Raw genomic sequence first — 20235 nt, forward strand, 5'->3', positions numbered from 1 at the left:
CGAATCCTCCTCCTAGGACATGAGTCAGCCAGTTATCATTTTCTCAAAGTTCAAAAACATCAATCACTCGGCCGCATTTAACTTAAAACACTGTTCACTTAGTGCCTTTGCCGTCTGATTAATATGAGATCTGAGTCCCTGCATGTTCAGATTCTCCAACATCAAGTCAGGGATTATATATTAACTGACTGCAAAATAAGCCGCAGGATGACTCAGCAAAAAAAAATAAAACAGTTTACCAAAGATATTAGCCATTTGACATGAAACACATGAAATACATCAAATACAGGACTTATGCAGTAACCCAGTGACCAACGCCTTTCACTACAAATCAACCATGACTTCACTGACCAATCAGAATCATTCTCTGTGAAGAGTATGTGTGGCTCAGAAGCTCAGAACACAAGAGGTCAGTTCAGTATCACACGACACGCTGATGGTGGGCTTAGGGACAGGAGCTGACATAAAAGGAAAAAAAAAAAGCCATGACACTGATGGAGAATCTCTGAGACATTTTCATTTGTCAGTCTTTCTTTCTCTTTCCCTTGATCTCAACATCTCTCAATGCAAACAGATCGCAAAACATGAAACAACACATGCACACACACTTTTTTTGTGCCACATAGAAGGTAATTAAGGGTTTTAGGGCACCTCCAGGGCTGAATCAACATCTGAACCCCAGGAAAAAAAACAACAACACATAACCTGCACAACACCCATTCCACAAGTGATTCCAAACCTGCCAACACAACACACCCGCTTACCGATGACTTTAAGCTCAGTCTCAAGGATGACACGGTTGTTGATCTCTGCTGCGTACGATCCACTGTCGCTTATGGTCAAACCTGTGATGGTCAGAACTCCAGTTGAATTGTTCAGGTGGCCGCGCTCTTCAAATACATACAACAGGGTGAAGGTTAGCGTCTCAACATGGTTTTTAATCATTAAAGTTTTTCACATGGAAGAGTGGAGCGATCCAATCGGAACACAACCTCAGTATTTGTTGATGAAAATTGAAGATGTAGGATATAGTCCAGTCATTTTATGAAAAAACCTAGGACAAATTGCAAGAGAAGCAAACTCAGCTGATTTTGTATCCTCAGTTTGTCCTGAGGGAGGGAAAAAAAGACCCAAGGAATCCCGTTGGTGGAAAGTTTTGAAAGTCACCAATATATGACCATATAATACCACAAAAACAAGGTTTTTAACACACAGGTGAAAGGGGTTCAAAATTTTACTTTTTAAATTCACAAGTTGATTGCACACACAAAGACAAGAAAAAAAGTCAATTACAAGTTCTTTGAATTATTTTGTTTACACATGCATATCACACATTATCTGATTTGACATGCGTTAATTGGAATAAATGCCAGAACAGATATTTAAACAGTGAATTAAAAGGTTACTATGTATGCAGCATTGCATACATATGACACATGTTATATGTTATTAATATATTAAAATATTTCTTCCTTTGAGGTCTCAGAAGGTTTGATTCTGACTCGGCCAGTTCCAGAATTCCCGTCACAGAGGAGCATCGGAACGCCGTCACAAAGCTCCTCTGTGACGTCGGCGACACACAGCAGACCTCTGGACCTGCGAGTGTGTCTGGAGTTTCATTTCCAAAGCGATCACCTACTGTAAGCATGTCACTGAAGGAGGTGAACGATCAGAGGAAGACGTGCTCCTCACAGCTCCGTCCGGCTCCACAGAGCCTCCATCAGACTCCCAGTCTGCTGGAGGCTCAGAGGAAGCTGGCTTTGCTGGAGGAGAGAGACCGGGCCAGAGAAACCGAGATGCAGGGCCTTAAGGACAAGCTGGAGCTCCAGGAGCGTCTCAGCAGCCACAAGATCGCTGAGATGGAGAAAACCATCGCCGAGCTGAGACGCATCGTCCAGGAGCTCCAGGCTCCCATCGCCCATGTTCACACCAGGTATGGACATTTTCCCTGCTGTTTACACGACTTTCTAACGGACTTTCTGACTCTCTCTCTCGGGTCATGTCTTGCTAAGCTGCTCTCTGCCTTTGTGTCCATTTTTTGGAAGAAATCAAGCCAGTTTGCTCAGGTTGCAAAGGGTTAATTAAATTTAAACACAAGAAACGTGACGTTCATCCAGGTTTGAGGCGGTTCTATTTGGTTTGAGGGCTGCGACTGAATCCCAGCTGTGCTGATGTTCAGAGTGACAGCGCTCGCTCTCCTGCGATGCTGCTTTTACACAACACTTCCACAAACAGCTTCCATCAAATAACGGAAATAAGACACGACAGATTATGATTTACTCATTTAGTGATAATAACAGTAAAACAGCAGAGTGCTGTTATTCTGTATATCAGCACTCACTGAGCGCCTCTTGTCCAGTGTTGTGCATGAATGAGTTCAAAAGAACGCGTTCATTGAACACGTTCATTTTTTTAAGAACGTTGAACTGAACGCAATGTATTTGTAAATAAAGAACTTGAACGTGAACTCGTTCAGATTATGTGAGAGTCAGCGCCAATGTTTAGGTCCAATTATTGCGGAATTTCCCTTCTCCTTTTTAACACGGAATATTGCGGAATTTGACATTATTTGAATGAAACGCTGTTTTTGTGTGGAATCTGAACGTTTGTCTGGGGAAAATTACATGGACGGAAGCAAATCTGGGTGTCACAACCCCTCCAGTCGTTTCACCTGCACCTGCACCACCAAGAAAAACATTACAACATCTGCACCGGCACCGTACGAGTCCAAAATCAAAGAAACTTTCCAGCTACAACGGCGCACTGACATAGCTTGTGTAACAACGCGAAGAGCGACCACTCTGCGCTATTTTCACTGGCTAACAGCAGCACACTGGTTTAGCTTGTCTATTCAGAGAAGAGGACAATATATAATTGTAAATAGCAAACAGTTTTAGGTGGTGATGGATGTCATAGTTTTCTTTTAAAAACAAGGTCAGTCTTTCATTCTCACTTTTCACCTAAAAAAACTGAAATGAACTGAACTTTGAACTAGTTCAAAATTGAAATGGTGAACTATGAACGTGAACTATTCATTTTAATACTGTGTGAACTGAACTTTGAACTAGTTCATGAGAACTATGAACTTGCACAACACTGCTCTTGTCCAATCAGAATGAGCCACTAACAAACTGTTGTATCATGCCTGACATGTATGGTGGTATATTATATTTGTTCTTTTGCTCTAATTATGTTGTTGCTCTAGTTTGTGATGTTTGGACAGCTGTTGATGTATGACTCTTGACCTTTAACCTTCAGCTTCACCAGAGCTGAGAAGGAGCCAGAACAAACGACTGAAGAGCTCCAAAGCTCCCTCGCCCCTCCGGAGCAGAAACGAAAAGAGAAGGAAGGTGAAGCTCTCAAACCGACCTTCATCCATGTTGGCCCCCAGCTCTCCAAGGAAAGATTCAGCCGCCAAAGAGAGCTGTTCAGGGCCAACCTGAAAAAAAGGAGGGAGTGGATGGTAGAGCCTCCTCCAGGATTCAAAAAGGCCCAGGAGAGGAAGGCGAGGGAGGAACAGCTCCGCAAGGAGAGACAGAGGAAGGAGGAGGAGGCGGCCAGAGAGAGAGAGGCCACAGAAAGAGAGGCCCGAGAGAGAGAGGCCCGAGAGAGAGAGGCCCAAGAAAGAGAGGCTCAAGAAAGAGAGGCCAAAGAAAGAGAGGCCCGAGAGAGAGAGGCCCGACAGAGAGAGGCCCGAGAGAGAGAGGCCCGAGAGAGAGAGGCCCTTGAAAAGGAGGAGATGGAGGAAGAGGCGTCGTCCAAAGCAGCAGGACTCCCAGAAGACGAGCTGAACCTCGGCTTCAGGGAGAAGCTCCAGGCCTGGACCTTCAGGAGGCAGAGGGAACACCACCTGAAGAAGATGGCCAGGTCTCTGAGGAAGGAGCACGGCGTCTGCTGCAGCTGTGAAGGTAAGTCAGTGCGCTCACTCAGCAGGAGGTGTGACGGCAGCGTGGCCTCCTTCAGGTCTGCTGCAGCTCCGTCACACTCCACACTAACCTGTCCACCTGTCCCCCTCCTCCTGCAGTGGACGGCTGCCCGGAGATCGCTGAGCGGCAGCAGAGGAAAAGAAAGAAGCTGCTGCGTAAGGAAGAGGAGAGACAGAAGAGAGAGGAAGAGTGGAGGGAAAAGCAGCAGGAGAAGGCCAGAGAGAGAGCGGCCCGGGAAGAGGAGGAGGAGGAACAAGCGTCGTCCACAGCAGCAGGACTCCCAGAAGACGAGCTGAACCTCGGCTTCAGGGAGAAGCTCCAGGCCTGGACCTTCAGGAGGCAGAGAGAGCGCCACCTGAAGAAGATGGCCAGGTCTCTGAAGAAGGAGCACGGCGTCTGCTGCAGCTGTGAAGGTAAGTCAGTGCGCTCACTCAGCAGGAGGTGTGGCGGCAGCGTGGCCTCCTTCAGAGCCGCTGCAGCTCCTGATGTGGAAACTTCGGTCCAAATCAGGCCAGATTGACTGCAGAAAACTTCTTAAACTTGGTACCAAAAACACCAATAAAATAAGTCTTGGAGGCTCCAAAAATCAAGACTGAGAACCAGGCAGAATCGTGAGCAGGCAAGTTTATTTTCATTCGAGATCTCAAATGGAAACAAACAGTGAGTCGGTCATCCAGGAAGACGACTGGCGTTCTTAGTTTTTACACCTGTTTATATCTTTTCCGATCCCTGGGTGCCTCCCCCCCTTTCTATTTTCCTGTGTCAGCAATTTTGTTCACACAAAGAACTCCTGTACTATCCCAGGGTGTCATCGTTCGGCCAGCCGGTGAGATAAAAGCTCCTAATTGGGCCATATTTACCTTGGGCTCGTAGATTTTGGACACCGGCCGATTCTTTGCTTCCACTTTTCTAGATAAGAAGAGGGCTAATTGGACACACTCAAAATAGGTTAGGCTTTGAACTGAAGTCAAGAAAGACATTTTTGTGGCCAATGCAGGTGGATGTCTATTCATTTAAAAGTATATTCAGGCCTTCTTAAACCTTGCTACGGCCCTGCTCACAGTGTGGATATTTTTAGGCTCAGAATTAATTCTACACTCCACACTAACCTGTCCACCTGTCCCCCTCCTCCTGCAGTGGACGGCTGCCCGGAGGTCGCTGAGCGGCAGCAGAGGAAAAGAAAGAAGCTGCTGCAAAAGGAAGAGGAGAGACAGAAGAGAGAGGAAGAGTGGAGGGAAAAGCAGCAGGAGAAGGCTTGCAGGAAAGAGGAGAAGAAGAAGGAGGATCTCTCGGGCCGATGTTAATTTTTTTTTTTTTTTTTTTTTTTCATTCATCTTGAAAAAAAATCTCCTCATGATGAGACCTTTTGTCCTAAACTGAGAAAAGGATCCCGGGGTTGAAGTGGGTTTGTGTTTGCAAACCAACTTCACCTTCAAGCATCCCTTCTCATTGTAACACACACACACACACACACACACACCACCACCACCACCACCACAACCCTTCACTCCTCTCAATCTCCACGCCCCTTAACCCTACACACTGATGAACACCACACACATACACACACACACACACAGACACACACCAGCACAACCGTACCCTTCTTTCCTCTCAGTCTCCACTCCCCTTAAACCCTACACTCTCTCACACCACACATACACACACACACACACACACACACCAAAAGGTCTCATCATGATTGGCAGATTAGATTTTTTTTTTTTTCAAGATGAATGTGCGCTCTTAAAAAGGACGTCGGCAGTTTATTTTCCAGCGCTCCACACGTCCTGGCCTGGGAGCCGGGACGTCTTGAGAAGCGCCACGTCCTTTTTAAGAGTGCGCCGCGGGCGGCACGGTGGCTCAGTGGAAACACTGCGGCCTCACAGCGAGGGGGGCGGGGCTTGGACTCGTGGCCCCGCCCTCTCTGTGTGGAGTTTTCGTGGTTCTCCCCGTGTCTGCGTGGGTTTCCTCCGGGCACTCCGGTTTCCTCCCACACTCCAAAAACACGACTAAATTTCCCCCATCAGTAAAATAATCTGTCTCTCCCTCAGATGATGCTCCCTGATCGCTGCTTTTTAGTGAATAAGTCTCTTTACTGTCATTTGTTGGGTAGATGGTGTTATTTCATATTTTATTATAAGTTCTGCCAGTTAAATTTTACTCAGAGAAGGAAGGAGGACATTATTTCAAGAATCACACATCAAGTGCAATTATAAGTATCCAACCAAACAGTGAATACATAATTAAATACATCAATAAACTGAGTTCTGAGATTTATCTCAGAAAAAAGTCCAGATTTTGACTTTTCTATCATAATTCTGAGAAGAGAAGAGGTTCTTTTTCTTCTGATGTGTGCACATCAGAATTGAATCAATAAATATATCACTGCAAAATTTCGCTGTGAATTCACAATAACTTATTGGATAGGTTTTGCATGAGTTTCACAGTGAGGATTACAGCAATATACTGTGAAATGTACTCACATCAATTTACTGTAATTTCACATCTGTGATATTACAATGCATTGTTGTAAAAGCACAACTGTGTATTGTAACTTCACAGCTTCAATGACAAAGCAATTACTTTGATATTATAGTACATTACTGGGGAATTACAACCTTTTGCTGTACATCATTATAACAAGGCCCTGTACTGTGTACTGTGAAAGTAATGCACAAGTTGACAGTAATTTACTGTGAATTTACTATGTATACTGTGGAAATCATGCAAAAGTTGGCCAGTAATTTACTGTGAAAGTAATGCAGATGAAGTTTCCATTTACTGTGAATTAACAATCATTGTTCATTTTGTGATAAAAGCATAAAATTTGGTAGTTGTGTTGGTGGATATATTTCAAACAAATCTGGATATTGGGCCATAACAAAATCGCCCCCTAGTGGCCATAGCAGGCATTTGATTTTTTAAAATGAATAAAAATATTTAAATGATTCATTAAAATATTTTTAAAATGTAAATACACATTAAGTTAAGAAAAAATACAGTTATACACACTCAGTATCTCAAACACTTTCTGCCCCACCACCACAACCACCACTGCAAGCCAGCTAGCCAACGAGCTGGCTAGCATATGCTTCCTGTGACAAGCAGTGCAGTGGACAGTCCATCAAGGTAGGCCTAAACATTTTATTTCAACTGTAATAATTATGAATACAATATGTTAGTTTTTGGATATATACATTTTGAACATCATAGATAAAGGCTAAAGAGAAAAAGAATTATTGTGGGGAACAGTGGAGAGGTAAATTTTCAAGCTAGCAAAACTAGGTAGTTAAGCTAGGTAGTTAGCTTGGAACATGTAGCTAGCTTGGAATGTGGCAAGTATGTAGCAAAGCTGTAGCTATGTTGTATGTAGCTGTGTTCTGTTTTGTTACATTGTAATAAAGATTTTTCCCACTTTAAAATGTCTCTAAATTATATTTGTGGTGCTGAAAACATGAAACTGCAGCTGTAGGGTAGGCAAAGCATTCCATGCCAGTAACCACTGGCGGCCAGTTTTAAAAATGGCTGCCACAGTCATCAGAATAAAAATTTGCAGTGGCCCAATATCCAGATTCATTCAACATATATTCAGCAATGAGTGTACCAAATTTGGTGCTTTTATCAGAAAATGAACGATAGCTTAGCTATGCCGCCCCACTAAAACGGAGTAACGGACTTTACAAAATAAAGCACGCGTTAGGCAGGCCGGCCAGCATCTTACATCAGTGTTACTTCCTGGTTACTGAAAATGAATCCAGCGAGCCATCTTTTTCCAGTTCTTATACTTTTGCTGGCATATTGTTACCAGCAGCATCAACTCCATGAGCAATACATCCGACTAATTGGTATTCATAAGATGAACGATATCTCAGAGGTTGGATTCAAGCCCTGGTTGCTGCGGTTTAGGCCTAAGCCATGTCTTATGTGCTGTACCAGTTGAGCTACTGGGACGCCCCCATAATGCTTAGTTCTAATTGAATAAACAGATTAATAAATAGATAACCATATAAATAGACCAATTTACAAATAAATGGATAAATAAATAGATAAGTTTATAAATAGTTACATGTACAAAGAAGCGGATAAAAAGCAGATACACAGATATTTCTGATGTGTTTCTCTTTTGGATCCTGTTATTGTCTTTTGCTTTTTGTTTTGTATTGTTTTGTTTATTTTTGAACGGGGCCTAATCATTTTTGAATGGAATTTGTATTTCTGTATAGTATTTATTTATTTATTTTACTTCTTATTGTTTATAGGAAAATCTGGACCAAACCATGTTGCCATGCTTGGTGGCAGCACATCCAAGACACCTGGACAGACAGAGACTGGCTGCTCAATTTTAGAATGAAAAAATCCACCTTCAGTCATCTCTGTGAAAATCTGCGTCCAAGGCTCACTCGACAGAACACAAGATACCGCAAGGCAGTGCCAGTGGAGCTACGAGTAGCTGTATGTTTGTGGAGGCTGGCCACCAATCTTGAGCTTTGATCCATTTCTCATCTGTTTGGTGTGGGGATATCCAGTGCTTGTATGTTCACTCAACAGGTTGTTGCTGCCATCAATGACATACTAAAGCCACAATACCTGCACACACCTTCACATGCAGAGTTTGAGGAAATCGTCATGACAGATGGGGGTTCCCACAGTGTGCAGGAGCTGTGGATGGCACTCACATTTGCATTCTGGCACCATCTAATAACTCAGCTGACTACTACAACCGCAAAGGCTACTATTCAATCTAGGGTTGTCCCGATCCGATCATGTGATCATAAATCGGGGCCGATCACATGACTGAAGACTCGATCGGGACTCGGACGTTATGTCCCAATCAGGTATCGGATAAATAATATATACATATGTATATTTATTGTTATTATTTTTAATCACATTTTCAATATATGGGCTATTAGTGATAAAAAATAAATGAGAATAAAATACCAACGTTTACAGGCCGGGTCTGTCTGTGACAGACACCACTGACCAGCGCATGCGCGGAACTGACGCTGCGACGCTGCGACGCTGTGACGCTGTTTCCTGCTTCGTAAGGTCGCTGCTACCTGTTCCTTCTCTCTCTCTCTCTCCTGTTCAAACTAATCGTTAGCCATACATATTACGTCTCTTCTGTAGCTGGTAGATTTTATAACTTGATTACCTTGCTATTGTGATAACCCTGCTACTTCTTCAGAGTCGATAGACTAGCGGAGCTAATCGCACTCTGTTTACTGGCTTATGTACTAGTGCTAGCGTTAGCCTAGCTATTAGTTAGCTCTGTGTTGCTGCAGTAAATCCAGCCTTGGACAACGATGGTGTGCAGTGACTGCTCCGTTTTCTCAGATAGGATGTCTCTACTAGAGAGACGTGTCCGTGATTTAGAGCAGCTACTTTCGGCTAGGAATACGCTAGACATCACGGGCACTCCAGATAGCCTCAGTCCCGGGCCTGATAGGCGGCCCGCTAGCGCTAGCACTAGCTTAGCCTCGTCGGCAGAGGCGGCGGGGTTTGTCTCTGTTAGCCGGCGTGGGAAGGCTCGCAAGAGCAAGTCACCGGTTGTGTGGCCTGGTTTGCGGTCGCCCCTCCCGACTGCAAACCGGTTCTCGCCCCTCTCCAGCCCTGTTGGTAACCCCGTGGGCCAGCGTGTCTCTCCCACTCCTGTTGACAGAGTAGAGCAACGCACGCTAGTGATAGGAGACTCCATCACCCGCAATGTTAGACTAGCTTCGCCAGCTGTGGTTCATTGCTTACCTGGGGCCAGAGTCTCCGACATAGAGGATAATCTTAGGGTGCTGGCAGCATCGAGGAAGAAACAGGGGACCCAGGCACACTACACCAGTAGCTATAAGAACATTGTTATTCATGTCGGCACCAATAATGCTAGGATGAAGCAGTCAGAGATCACAAAAGCTAGCTTAGTCAGGACACTTGAGCTAGCTAGAAAGATGTGTCGGCATCGATTAGTTGTCTCTGGTCCCTTACCAGTGAGGGGTAATGATGAGATGTACAGTAGGTTAACCTCGTTGAACCGCTGGCTGGCCCGTCACTGTGCTGAGCACGGTTTTAGCTTTGTGGATAACTGGCCTTCCTTCTGGGGCCGCCCTCACCTGCTGAAAGCGGACGGCCTTCATCCTACTGGGGAAGGTGCCACTCTTTTGTCTAGCAATATAGATAGAGCTTTAGCTTCTGTTTGACACTAGGGATTTAATACTCGGCAGGTGGCAGGTGATTAGAGAGCCTGCTAGGTATAGAATTAGTGTGGGTGTGGAGTCATCTAGTGTAGCTAAGGTGATTGGTCAGGATATCTCTCATAGTATAGATAATCAGACTACTGGCTTGGCTTACGACATGGAGACAGTCTCCCTACCCCACTGGCCCACTCACAGTCTCCTGGTTGGCCAGTATATGAATCTACAAACTACCCCTTCTACTGTTGTAGTACATCCCTGTAACAAAGCACCTTATAGACTACAAAACCATACTCCTCAAGCTATTAAGCCTGTGCTTACTCATCGTCCTAAGCCTAAAGGTTTGGGACGGTCAGCTAATCACACTAGATGTTTGGTCCCTATTAATACCTCAGCCAGTGGTGGGTCTTCAGATCTGCTCACCACTGGTCGTGGCAGCAAGAACCTAAAATTTGGTTTTATAAATATTAGATCTCTGGCTACCAAAGCTTTACTTATAAATGATCTAATTCTTGATCATGGATTGGACATGATTGGTCTGTGTGAGACATGGTTGAAACCAAATGTTTTCCTGCCCCTAAATGAGGCTACTCCACCTAATTACTCCTATGCCCATGTAGCCCGGGCTCATAAACAAGGCGGTGGTGTTGCCTTAATTTACAAAGATATATTTAAATTTACATCTAATCTGGAAAATAAATTTAAATCCTTTGAGGCTCTTGTCTTGAGTTCATCTTCCTCAGCCATGCATAGCCTTTCTCCATTTTATATGGTGGTGATCTATCGACCGCCTGGTCCTTACTCTCAGTTTTTAGATGAGTTTGGTGAATTTTTGTCAGGCTTAGTTACCCATTCTGAACAGATCTTGGTTTTTGGAGATTTTAATATCCGTATAAATAAGGCTGATGATCCACTGAATAAAGCATTTTCAAATCTTATTGATACATTTGGATTTACTCAGTCTGTTCAAGAGGCAACTCATTGCAATGGTAATATCCTTGATCTGGTCTTGTCTAAAGGGATTGTTGTTTCTGATCTGACTGTCTTATCAGCCACCTCTGCTGTGTCAGATCATTTTCTTATTAAATTTGAGGCATCGCTGGCCTGTCCTGTTAGTGGTGGCACAGATGTAATTACTAGTCGCCATATTGGTCCCTCTGCTGTTGCTGCGTTTAGCCAGCAGTTGCCTGGAGTTTTGGCTCCTCTCACTGTAGAGACAGGCTCTGTTGAAAACCTTACTAGTTCCCTCAACGTGGCCCTCTCCAGTCTCCTTGATACAGTTGCCCCGCTCTCTACCAGACCGAGGCGACTGAAGAGATCCACACCCTGGTTTAATGAAGAGATACGAGCTTTGAAGCAGGCCTGCAGGAGATTGGAACGACAATGGCGAAAATCGAAGTTAGTTGTTTTTTACCTATCCTGGCATGATAGCTTATTGAAATATAAGCGCGCCCTAGGTGTGGCTAAAGCAGCCTATTTCTCCCGCTTAATCGCCATTAATAAACATAATCCTAGATTTCTCTTTGAGACAGTAGCAAAGCTCACGAAAAAACAGCCATCTGCTACTAGCTTATCACTTACAGCAGATGATTTTCTGGACTTTTTTGGCAACAAGGTTGAGGAAATCAGGCAAAAAATTAATTCTGAATCCGCTGCAGCTCCTGCGGACTCATTGGCAGTCGCTAGCTCACCAATAGTCCCTACTATCTCGGTTTTTGAGGCTGTCTCACTTGATACCTTATCTAAGCTTGTGATAGCCTCTAAACCGACAACCTGCTTTCTTGATCCGTTACCTGCCAAGCTTTATAAAGAATCCTGGCCTTTACTGGGCTCTACAATGCTAGATATTGTTAATTTATCTCTTAGTACTGGCATTGTGCCCAGCAGCTTTAAGACAGCTGTGGTCAGACCGCTTTTAAAGAAACCACATCTTGATTCTAGTTCTTTAAATAGCTATCGCCCAGTTTCCAATCTCCCGTTCATGTCTAAAGTGCTCGAGAGAGTTGTCTTTCAACAACTCTCCACCCATTTGGCAGTGAATCAGCTGTATGAGCCTTTCCAATCAGCTTTCAGGGCCTGTCACTCCACTGAGACAGCACTTACTAGAGTTGCCAACGATCTTCTGTTGGCTATTGATGCGGACTCTACCTCTGTGCTTTTATTACTGGACCTCAGTGCAGCCTTTGATACTGTTGATCATTCCATTTTATTAGAGAGACTAACTGAGAATTTTGGTGTCACGGGCCTGGCTCGTGCATGGCTTAACTCATACTTATCTGAAAGAACACAGTCTGTCATGTACAATAATACTAGATCCAAATTCTCCAATGTTAAATGCGGGGTACCTCAGGGCTCAGTCCTGGGTCCTCTTCTCTTTTCCCTGTACATCTCGCCACTTGGACAAATTATACGTAGCCATGGTATTAATTTCCATTGTTATGCTGATGATACTCAGCTATATTTGCCCATAAAGGCTGATGATCCCACAGAGATCAATAGATTAGAGGTCTGTCTGGCTGCGGTAAAGAATTGGATGTCACTAAATTTCCTGCTATTAAACTCAGATAAAACTGAGATGTTAGTAGTCGGCCCTCCCAGACATAGACACTGTTTTGAACAGTTAACAGTTCTACTTGACAACTGTGTGATTTCACAAAGTGTGGCAGCCAAAAATCTCGGTGTTACTTTTGATCCCTGCTTATCCTTTGACAGGCACATTAAGGATATCACCAAGACTGCCTATTTTCATTTACGTAATATAGCACAAATTCGGTCTTCCCTGTCCATGGCTGACGCAGAGACCTTAATTCATGCATTTGTTTCAGCCAGACTTGATTACTGCAATGTCCTGTTTTCAGGTCTCCCACAGGCCAGCACCAAAAGTCTCCAGATGGTTCAAAATGCTGCAGCTAGGGTCTTAACTAGAACTAGAAAATTTGATCATATTACTACAATTCTGGCCTCCCTTCATTGGCTTCCTGTGCATATTAGATCTGACTTTAAGGTGCTTCTGTTAACCTACAAAATCTTAAATGGGTTTGCCCCATCTTACCTTTCGGATCTCCTTAAACCCTACATTCCATCGCGGACTCTCCGCTCTCAAAATGCGGGGCTGCTTTGCTTACCTAGGATTAAGAAGAAGTCAGCAGGTGGCCGGGCCTTTTCCTATCGTGCCCCGCTGCTGTGGAATAACCTCCCTGCTGACGTCAGGCAATCTGAATCTGTTGATTCTTTCAAATCTAGATTAAAAACTCATCTCTTCGGCCTAACTTATGGCTGACAGTTAGTGGTACGGTGGGCTGGTTCTCTGTCTCAGTGAAGTAACCCAAGCACTCACCTGCCGACGAGATTATGAAATTATTGCTCTCACGGAGCTAATTATCAATTAGTCTTCTCCAGATAATTAATGTGCCACCTTTGTCTCTGTGTGAGTGTGTGTGAATGGTTGATGTGTGTTTGTCCGAGTGCGTGCTGTCTATTTTAGATCCAGGTCGTCGTGGTGTAGGTGGCTGTGTGGCCCGGGTCCCTGGCTGCTCTGGTGCATCCAGCTTGCCTTGGCGTCATCATCCCTCATCCGCCACCTATCTATTCCCATACATTTATTGTTTGTTATCTGTGTTTACAACATCTATTGCACGTCTGTCCGTCCTGGGGAGGGATCCCTCCTCTGTTGCTCCCCTGAGGTTTCTTCCTATTTTTCTCCCTGTTAAAGGGGTTTTTTAGGGAGTTGTTCCTCATCCGATGTGAGGGTCTAAGGACAGAGGATGTTGTATTTTTCTGTAAAGCCCTTTGGGACAAATTTGTATTTGTGATTCTGGGCTATACAAATAAATAAAATTGAAATTGAAATTGAATTGGAACACGGCAGCACGCAGCAGTTTGTTTTGAAGCTGAGGCGCGTGATATCAGAGAAACTCTAATACAGTAGACGGGCTCTGGTGATATGCTGCTACTATCATGGACGGAATCGCGGAATTAGCCAAATAAAACGGAAACCGACTCCAAAAGGCAGATAAACTTTCCAGCTACAGCAGCGCACTGACATAGATTGTGAAACAAAGCGAAGAGGTGCCACTCCACTGTATTTTTCGCTGGCTAACAGCAGCACACTGGCTTAGCTTGTCTATTCAGAGAAGAGGTATCACTTTGGCTTATTTTTCGATCTATGTTATCACATGCATACTACTGCTCATTCATTGGTAGCTGAATTGTTAGGTCTGTTTGATAAGCAATTTACATTGTTAAAACAAATAATAATTTAACATATTGTTACAGCAAAAAGTACTCTGTCAACCCTCAGGTGAAATAATTACTGATACATCCTCCTATCATTTTTGTTCAATCATTAATAACATATAATTTCCTGGTTTTATAGAAGTATCGGATCGGGACTCGGTATCGGCAGATACTCAAAATCAAATGACTCGGACTCGGACTCGGGGGCAAAACAACGTGATCGGGACATCCCTAATTCAATCATCCTGCAAGGTGTTGTGGACCACAACATGAAGTTCTGGGATGTCAATATCGGTTGGCCTGGGAGGGTTCATGATGCCCGTGTGTTTTCAAACTCCTCCCTGTTTGAACGAGGACAGAATGGAACACTTTTGCCAGGTTGGAAGGAAACAATCCAAGATGTGGATGTACCTCTTCTCATACTGGGAGACTCTGCGTATCCACTGCTGCCATGGTTAATGAAGCCATACCCAGAGGTCAGAGGGATAACGCTGCAACAGACGGCTTTCAACCACCGCTTAAGTCAAGCCAGAATGACTGTGGAGAGGGCTTTTGGGCGCTTAAAAGGAAGGTGGAGATGCCTGGTAAAAAGGTGTGACTGTGATGTCAGCCTAATCAGTGACATCGTCTTGTCCTGCTGCATCCTTCTCAACTTCTGTGAGTCATAACGAGGAATACATCTGCAGTGAAGATGATGTGCCTGATGCAAGAGCTGATCCTGCAGACCGACAGATTGGTGGTGATAGTGGGGCAAATATTAGAAATGCACTGTGTGCTCATATTTCAGCTCTGTAGTAAGGAGCTGAGATGTCACAGGAGCTCAGTTCAGTTATTTTTTTTTGTCAGTGGTTTGTACATGATTTCAATGTAATGGTCTAATTTTGTAATTGCATTGTACATTTGCCTGTGTCTACACAGTGGCACTATGCTTTTGGTGGCCTCCACTGTTATTGTGTGGGAAAAATAATTTATGGGCTTAGTGGTGATGATATATTAAGTTCATACAGCAAGAGAAGTCTGAGAACAGTACAAAAGTAGGCTATGCTGTTATTTTTTTTTTTATTATATCATTTTATACCATATAATTTGGCAGACTGAGGAGGAATAATTTAGAATAATTTAATAAACAGAGCCTAACAAAAATGAACCCAGCTCTTGTCACTTTGTATAACTGTATTTGTTTTTCAACTCTAAACAAAAACACTCATAAAAATAGAACCTGTTTGAGGTAAACTGTATAAAATGCAACACAGTAATGCAAACAGTAAAATACAAAACTAAATTGACATTCAACATGAAAATAGTGCTGGCTTCTGTTCAATGAAAGAAATTACAGCTGAAAAAAATCATTGTTGCTTGGTTCACCACCATGTGGTGTCTGATCATAAACATTTGGCTGAGGCTGTGGAGGTGGTGGGAGCGGAGGCATCTGTGCAACCCAATCTCCTGGAGCTGGGGAAGGCGGAGGATAATGTGGATGCATGGATGGACCCCATGTTGCATGTTTACTTGTGGTGCATGGCTTTGCTGCTGTGATGTTCCCTGAAGCAATGTCTGCATAACATTCATTAGCATTGTGGTTGTGGCTGCTTGCTGCTCCTGCAGCATCCTAAAACGCCTCTCTTCAATTTCCTGCTGCATACTCATCCACCTGGTAAGTGTGGCATCCTCCCTCTCTTGCCTTGTGTCTTCTGCACAATTGAACTCCTCCATAAACCTTTTAAATTCTTGGAATCTCCCAGCATCCCTCGCCTTTCTCTTTCTGCTATGGGTAGAGGTTGTTGGGGCAGGCTCATTTTCCTCCTCGATGTTCATAGCTGCATTTTGTCCTGTAAAGATTGAGTAATTATGGTGAATTAAAAGTGTGTTCAGTTGTGAATTAGCAAATAGTTTAATACTGTATGAACATTAGAATACATAGCAATATGGTAAGTTGTACATTTATTTTTCTGTGATTTATAACATGCTATTTTAATGTTTTTAAATGAATATTATACAACACGTAGATCCGACCGAGCAATCTGACTGGTCAATCAGACGTTTAGAACGTGCTCAAATGAAAAAATCACTGAAAATATTACTCCACCTATATGTTATTGCCCGGGTCTGTGTGGTTTCTAACACGAAATGTTTCACCCACATCAAACGCCGCTGTCAACTTTTTTTCGTCTGACCATTTTGTTGTCAATTTTGATTTATTTGGCGACCTAAGTTTGGATAAATAGCTGAACGAGGAAGACAAGACAGAACAGAAAAAGGAGAGATACGCGAGAGTGATGAGTGAAGAGCTGGATCAGCTGGAGAGGTCAGGAAATGAAGCAGGTACTACGGCCCGGTCAACGTCTTGGGCCGTCAAATGTCTACAAGACTACCTGAAAAACACTGGGCAAATAGCTGATTTCTCAGCTGTAAGGAAAGAAGAGCTAAACAAGATCTTCCATTAATTTTATGGAGCTTTAATTTCTGTAATAAAGAGAATGAAATGCCGCATGGGCGTCAGCACCACAGACAGTACCTGCTGAGGCAGATTCAGCACCACGGACAGTACTGTAAACTTTTCCATGGAGATGTGCGGCTGTAACTTTGTTCTTGTTATCGATGTGTTAATGTTATCAGTTATTAATCAGCCCATTAATCGCTATTCATTTATTTATTCTTTATGAGTTGCCTAGGCCATTGATTTAATTAATTTGTTTGCATCTGCACATTGAAATGAGCATTTAATAAATCAACACATCTATGAAAACTATCGTCTTTATTTCAGAGGTAAATTGATAACAGCCTGAAAAGGTGATTATATAACTCTGTTCAGCCTTAATGTGACTGCTTACTGTAGTTACTTTTGCTGCTTAGCCACATTAATTGGAGCTGACGTTAACTTGGAGTGACACACCCCCAGCTGAAATAAAACAACTGCCAGTGAGTTTATTAAAAGATAGATGTTTTTTCTGCCGCCGACACTGGAAAGCAGTAGCCAGTATTTAAATATAACTGTTAATATAAGCTGGTTGTAGAAAAAGATCAGCTGTTGTCGCGGCACCCGTTAGATTAAAAATGACTGAGAAGTCGTCAGAAGTATAACTATCAGTCCATAATTTTTTTTTTTCCAGCGGATATTCTAAATTTGATTTATTTGATTTATTTATTTTTTGAAAACAGGGACAAGGTACAGGGGACATTAACCCGAAAGGGATAGATGCACTGTACAAGGCTATAGCCCTAGAGCTAATTTCCACCCTGAGGGCCCTATCTTGTGCCACCCGCTATCCGCTGCCACTACCCGCTACCCGCAAATTGCGGATTTAGGAACTTCCGCTATCCCTAAACGGTATCTTGCGCCACCCGCTACCCGCTATCCGTTATGCCGACTCCGTCATTTGCGCCTGGAGGTGTGTCCGTGGGCGTGTTTCATGCGCTATCCCTAAAGTTGCTATCTTGCGCACACACTTTAGGGATAGCGGATAGCAGGTGGTCCTGACCACCCGCTATCCGCTTTCCCTAAAGTTTGGGCTGTTATGAGAGCACGCCCAGGCGGCTTCAATGCACGCCCCGACGGAGCCTCGCCACGCACACGGTCGGACTGATACCGGGACGCCGCCGGAATGGACTGAGTATATTACTCATATAGACTGTTTAGAGGAAAGACTGTTTTAATTGGACACTTACGCCAGCACGTTTTATTGTTTTATCATAAGCCAGCAGCTGTGCTATATTTTTATTTTTAATATTTTATTTGCCCAATCTACCTTGTCAATAAATTAGTTTACACATAGTTCCACCTCTGCGTCTTGTGTGTGTGTGGTGTGGCCCGGGGATTTTACTCAATCAGTACAACCTTGTGACGTGTCCACTTGGACACATGTGGCTCCACCTCCCGAATTAACTCGCCTATAATATAATATATAATATGTATATAAAGCCAACTTGCTTTAGCCTCAGTAGAAGCCCTGAGAAAATCTACCTCCCTCTCTCCATCGCGGGTATAGGATTTAGGATTTAGGATAGCGCATCCTGCCCTTAAAGGCAATGGCACCTGGCACACTGATTGGTTTAACTGGCGTAACGCCCAAAACACGCCTATTCATAATATAGCAGGTAGCGCAGGTGTTTTGCGGATAGCGGGAGGTGCACAAGATAGCAACTTTTACGGGGGAACGCCTCTTCCTAAATCCTAAATCCACAAATAGCGGGTTTAGGGAGTCTGGCGCAAGATAGGGCCCTTAGTCTCTGAACAAACAAATGTACAATCATTAAAATATTGTAAACTAATAAACCATCGGCCATAGTTACTTACAAAGCTAATACAAAGCTCAGACCCTTAAAACCCAAAATCCCCCCCCCGCATGTGCTTACACACACACACACACACACACACACACACACACACACACACACGCACACAGCCGCAGGTGCGACTACAGGTGCGAGCAGCTCTGGTGTGACAGTAGCCACTGCTTTGTTAAGCGGGAAAAAGTGTGTAGATTTGTTGTGGTTGTGAGTTTGGTTGGGAGGCTATTCCACTGTTTTATGGCAGTGAAGATGAAAGACGATTTACCAAAAGCAGTCTTACGTTGTGGGATCCTGCACGCCCCCTGAGTAGTTGATCTAGTGGCTCGGGTCATTATTTCAGAGTTCAGAGTCACAAACTGTCTCAGAGGGGGAGGAGCATCTTTATGGATGATCTTAAACAATAGGCGAACATTTGAGTACATGATCAAATTTTCAAAAGTCAGCATATTATACTTATCAAGGATATGACAGTGATGATAATTTCGGGATTTCTTATCATGGGTTTTGAGGGCGTTTTTGTATAGTGATTCAAGAGATCGTTGTGTTGTTTTGCCTGCTTGCGACCAACTTGACATGCAGTAAGAAAGGTGAGAGAGTATCATTACATTCAGGTATGTATTTGATGCTTCAAGTGTCAGAGAACTCCTTATGTGTCGGTAGTTAGCCATGTTGAACTTCAGCGAGTTAGCTAGTTTTTCGCGTGCTTCTTAAAGCTTAAGGTCGGGTCAAGTGTGACTCCTAAATATTTAATTTCACATACATTCTTAATAGTTTGCCCATTTACATAAATATTTGGGCAATCTCTCAACTCATAACGGTTTGTGAAATACATGCTTACAGTTTTGCTCACATTAAGGGTGAGACAAGAGTTGTGTAGCCACTGAGCGACATTATCCATTTCCTTAGATAGGGTCTCTGCAACTTCCCTTTCGTTCTTTCCGTGTGTGAAAATTACTGTATTGTCGGCATTCATAATTATATCGGTGTTTCTACAGACAAAGGGGAGGTCATTTATATAAAGGCTGAAAAACAGTGGTCCTCGTATTGAACCTTGCGGAACTCCCATTGAGCATGCTTTTAAGGGCGATATTTGGTCTCCTATTTGCACACATTGTTGGCGGCCATTCAGGTAGGACTTCATCCAGTTAAGTGTGGTTATAGAGAGGTTGTAGTTTGCCAGTTTATTTAGTAAAATGTTGTGTTGTACTGTATCAAAGGCCTTACGTAGGTCGAGGAAAACTGCTCCAGCCACCCCTCCTTTGTCAAGTTTTGTTTTGATGACTTCTAGAAAGTAGCAGCAAGCTGTTTCGGTAGAGTGTTTTTTCCTAAACCCGAACTGCATAGGATGTAATAAGTCCTTTGACTCAAGATGGGCAATCAGTTGTTCAGCTACAACCTTTTCCACTACCTTAGAGAAGGCGGGCAATATGCTTATAGGTCTATAGTTGCCTATCTCCTTTTTATCTCCTGATTTATGTACAGGGGTTATAGTGGCAAGTTTCAGGACATTAGGGAAAATACTCTCATTAATAGATTTGTTTACTATTTGGGTCATCGGTGGAGTTAGGGGGTCTTTTTGTTTCTTTAGTAGCGCTGTA

This window comes from Myripristis murdjan, chromosome 2 (assembly GCF_902150065.1).
Source record: "Myripristis murdjan chromosome 2, fMyrMur1.1, whole genome shotgun sequence".
Classification (NCBI taxonomy): Eukaryota; Metazoa; Chordata; class Actinopteri; order Holocentriformes; family Holocentridae; genus Myripristis; species Myripristis murdjan.